Source organism: Danio rerio, chromosome 6 (assembly GCF_049306965.1).
Source record: "Danio rerio strain Tuebingen ecotype United States chromosome 6, GRCz12tu, whole genome shotgun sequence".
Classification (NCBI taxonomy): domain Eukaryota; kingdom Metazoa; phylum Chordata; class Actinopteri; order Cypriniformes; family Danionidae; genus Danio; species Danio rerio.
Window position 1 is genome coordinate 6,369,853 of NC_133181.1, and position 5,148 is coordinate 6,375,000.

At 36.7% G+C, this 5,148-nt stretch overlaps 1 long non-coding RNA gene across 1 annotated transcript; it reads left to right on the forward strand.

Moving 5' to 3' along the window:
• The first annotated feature begins 486 nt into the window (after nucleotides 1–486).
• Nucleotides 487–2,485, forward strand: LOC137495914 (uncharacterized). Its single transcript, XR_011015899.2, has 3 exons — nucleotides 487–560; nucleotides 1,165–1,212; nucleotides 2,098–2,485. It is a non-coding gene; the product is annotated as an uncharacterized lncRNA (long non-coding RNA).
• Nucleotides 2,486–5,148: the final 2,663 nt, after the last annotated feature.

Consider the following 5,148-nt stretch of genomic DNA (forward strand, 5'->3'; position numbering starts at 1 on the left):
ATGTGTAATAGACATTAATAACACTCTACAGGTTATTGTGAGGTTTGGTTTAGGGTAGGTGTAGTGGGCATAAATAAATAACAACAGGTTACTTTGAGGTTGGGCTTAGGGTTGGGGTAGGAGTAGACGTCCATGAAGCACAACAGGTTATTGAGAAGTTGGGCTTACACTGTAAAAAGTGCTACACTCACAAAGTTGGTTCTATCTACTTTAAATAATTGCAATCTAGTTAATTTTATTTGTTTTATACCAAAAAAATTAAATTTGCTTCCTCTTTACTTAAAATATATCAGTTTTTATATAACTGTATATTTTGAATAAAACTAATGCAATTTATTTGAGTAGATTTTTTTACGTGGTTATTGTGTAGAATAAATGTTATAAAAGTGAGTTGACACAGACAATTTATTAGAGCAGCTGTCGATGTGGGCAGGTGTTCATAAAACGTGATTTTTATAGTTTTGCGTGACTCCTTTTTCATTGCCCGGGATTTAGCAGGCAGACGCAGCTTCTGCAATGGTCGACATTAACTGCTCCCAGCAGCGGATCTGATTAACACGGTAAGTTGCAAATTTAGCCGAATGATAATTGTAAAGTCATGCAAAACTGCTGTCTTCGCTAGGCAGGTGAGGTTTTAGCTTTGTAAATTGTACTGTAGCCTCAGGTATGTTAACAGTTAAACTGCTCTCACATGGAAAGCTAAGTTGGCTAACGCTAACCAACGCTAGTTTATGCTAATGATTAAAAGTGATATTATTGAGAAAATATAGTGAAAGTAGTTTTAAAACACTTAGTAGGTATAACTAACGTTGCAGAACCGATTAACAAGGTCACTGGTGGGCGGTCGGGGTGTGGGGGTTCAGTTTGCTAACGTTAGCGCTAACTTAGCTAAAGTTAGCTCACCTAAGTTATAGCAGCACATTAAGGATGGATATTAAATGCAGAAACGTATGCAACAGTTAAGTAGTTTGTGTTTAACGTAAGAGAAAGTATAACTTAAAGTTTGTGTTTTAGAGATTTAGTCCATAAGTTTTTTAATGCTGCATAGTGAATAAATTACAGATTTACAATTTATTTTAACTTAAATTACATTTACTACTGATGTTTACAGAACCATTTAAACTGTATGCACCTCATTCTAAAATGCATGTTCTTGGTCTTTAGATACCAAAGTGATTTTGTTACCTGTGGATCTTCAAACTTCACATCCAGGTAAGAAAAACATTAGATACAACTACAGCTATAATTATTTGCAGGCAAGTAAAACATTGGTAAAATTGCAAACAATAGTGGGCTCCATAGAATTAACTTACATTTGATATTTGAAGTGCAACAGTAATTTTTTACTGTTTTTTTTACACAGATATTATGTGTGCAACAGTAAAAACAGTATAAAAATATCCTAATGCAGTTTCTTATTATCTGTCAGTCTTTCAATAAAGCTAACTGATAACACTGAATCACTGAACTGTCATTTGCCAGTGACATTAAATTTGAAGAAAAAGTCAATTAAATGTAGCTTTAGCAAAAATTTAATGTAAACCTTAATGTAATGTGTAAAATGGCAATGTATTTATTTATTTATTGAATAAAATTTGTATTATGACGTGCAAAGTTTGGTGCAAAATGAAGATGACATTTAAATTATAGAACTTGTATTCTATAATTTTCATATAGCCATTTTCAAACAGTTTTAATATCTAAATTAAATACACATTCTTATGCTTTATAAGTTGCCAAAATAAACAAAAAATGTAATACCTAAATTTTAACAATTCTTTGATTGACAGGAAAACACAATGACATGCACTGTTACACTGAGTAAAATCACAGTTTTCTTTAAAATTTGATAACTAAAAACACCTGGAATAATGTAATTACACAACCTCTATAACCTTTTTTTATTTTTTAAATAGAAGTTAGGTAATTTTAACTAAGGTAATTTTTAACTGATAAACTAAGGTGTTTCATCCATGCATCATTCTCACTGGACTTTTGTAACTTCACTTGTAGTTATTTCCTATTCATTATTTAGCTATTTAATGTTGTTTGGTAGCAACCACCTGAACTCCTGTTTCTTTTTGTCTCTACCAATAGAGTTGTGAGGAATCAGAGGTGCATGCGGCTGCCCACGGGAAAAATTTGCCATCAGCCCAACACAGTTTGGATTATCATAGGACTGTCAGAGGTTTGCCAAACCTGTCAAATGCATGATGGCTCCTGTTTGGACTTACCGATGTCCTCGACTTCAAGTATCCATCAAAACTGTATACATTTGAGATATATTAGAGACTCTTTGTGGGACTGGACATTATGCATCCTAAATCTTCATCAAAATATGCAAATCTCCTCACTGAGTTGCCTTGGATGATTTCTCAATAGGATCTGGTATTATTAATGTTTTTATTTATGTATTGTGTATGTGTAGCCACATTAATGGCCTGTTTTGTAGTCACTATTAAAAGGAACATCGATTGATATTGAATACATGTTATGGTCTTTAATCCATCTTCCCATTCTTATTTAATTGTTATTGACAGGAAAGTCTGTTTATCTGTTTTTACTAGTGTATATTGTGCTTACAATATAGAAACGAAGATTTATTTTCTGAGGTTACAGCCAGAAGTCAATTAAATTAGTTTTAAATGACATATGCATGGTTAATTTTATTTAGATCATTAAGTTCATAATACTTAATTAAAATGAGTACAGTCAACATATAGCAATGTATAAGTAAGTTAAGTTTAACAAAAAAAGTAAGTTTATCTGATTTGAGTAATTTTAGAAATATTAGTTGGCTCAACCTAATTTTATTGCATTTGTTTTAAGCAATGTTTTAGTGTTTAAAATACTTAAAAAAGGCTGGAAGTTGAATCAACCTAAAACGTCCGATGCAACCACTTGCCTCACTTTTTATAAGTTAGATCTAAGTAACATTTTTTACAGTGTATGATTGGTGTCGGTGTAGTAGACATTAATAAAAAAAAACAGTAGGTTACTAGGAGGTTGGGTTTAGTGCTGTGGTAGGTACTGTACAGATGTATTAGAACACAACAGGTTGCACTCTGTGTCATGTATAAGAGATTCAATAAATGAAAACTCAAATAGAATGTTCGTACAGCCCACTTGGAGCTCAAGTCCCACCCACTTGGAATGACCAGCCCATTTGGAGCTGGCTCCGATCTCCATTTATACCCTTGTGGAGTAAACATTTGTTCATTCTTTTTCTTTTCGGCTTAGTCTGTTTATTAATCTAAGGGTTGCCACAGCAGAATGAACTGCCAACTTATTCAGCACATGTTTTAACACGTGCAGCGGATGCCCTTTCAGTCGCAACCCAATGTAATGTAATGTAATGTAATGTGTATTTATATAGCGCATTTATTGTGTATGGCCATACACCCAAAGCGCTTCACAATCATGAGGGGGATCTCTCCACACCAACACCAGCGTGCAGCATCCACTTGGATCTGCCCATCACTGGCGAACACCCATACACTCTCATTCACACACATACACTATGGACAATTTTAGCTTACCCAATTCACCTGTAAAGCATTTCTTTGGATTTGAGGGGGAAACCAGAACACCTGGAGGAAACCCATGCTAACGCAGGGAGAACATGCAAACTCAAGACAGAAATGCCAAAGGACCCAGCTGAGGCTCAAACCAGCAACCTTCTTGCTTTGAGGCGACAGTACTGCCTACTGCGCCACCGCATGGCCCTCTGGAGTAAACATTGAGTGGGTTTTCAGTTTTTCCTAACCTATTTGAACTTTAAACCTACTCCTTTTAAAGCTGAGGCTAATGTATGAAGAATTACAGACCACAGACAACACTAAAAACAAGGGGTAGGTGTAGACGCTAATAAAACACAACAGGTTGCTGTGAGGTTGGGTTTAGGGCTGGGGTAGGTGTAGACGCTAATAAAACACAACAGGTTATTGTGTAATCTACTATGTCGATTCTTTGTTTGTGGGAGTGTTATGACTAAGGTTTATTTAATTTTCGAGGAGCTCATTTTTGGTGCGAGGATTGCTGGGAGTGGAAAGCTCCTGGATTTCCCTACCTCTTCTGGTGGAAAACCAAACTTTAATAAGGTCCAAATGTCCATGTATGCTTGCAACTTTTTTTTAAGAGTTTCAGCTTGTGAGGATGGCCTGTCTAGTAATGCCTGTTTTGATTACTTCTGACTTTGTCTATTTTTAGGAAGAAAGGTAAGGTCCCTGTATTTTTCTTACATGTTATTTAGTTTATTTACTCTGCTGATTCTTTTGTTTGTTTTATTGGACTGTGGCCACCCTGAAGAGATGCTCATTTAAATAATCTACAATAAATCTATTAAATTATAACCCACTCAATCAAGAAAATCTTTGCATGCTTTTTTTCTTTTTCTTTTGCTAAATACACCCAAAGCGCTTCACAATCATGAGGGGGATCTCTGGAGGAAACCCATGCTAACGCAGGGAGAACATGCAAACTCAAGACAGAAATGCCAAAGGACCCAGCTGAGGCTCAAACCAGCAACCTTCTTGCTTTGAGGCGACAGCACTGCCTACTGCGCCACCGCATGGTCCTCTGGAGTAAACATTGAGTGGGTTTTCAGTTTTTCCTGAACTATTTGAACTTTAAACCTACTCCTTTTAAAGCTGAGGCTAATGTATGAAGAATTACAGACCACAGACGACACTAAAAACAAGGAGGTAAAAGCGAGAAGCAGGAAGCAAACACGTAGCTTGGCTTCAACAAAATCATGCTAATGACTTCACCATACGCAGGCGCTTTTGAGAAAGTCGACAAGAATCGCAACACATTTACGGTGCAGCACAACAGCTAATCCCCTAGCGAGATTACCATCTCTGATTGAGTGCGAGCAGACCCTGATGCAAAAAAAATAGTAAATGAAATAAAAAAAAAACAGATCTGGAAACAGCCCTGGGGCTTTGTTTGAGCTGGGTAATTAGCAAGAGACGCCCCGATATCTCCAGTCACAGTGCAGCTGCTCGGGGGACAGGCCTGCGAACACGCCACTCCGGGAGACTGCAACTTTGGGGAGGAACAGCTGTTATTTGGATGACGGAGGCGCGGGGAAAGCCAAATGATGGATGGCAGTGAGTCGTGGAGGTGGTTAAGGGATGAGAGACGCAC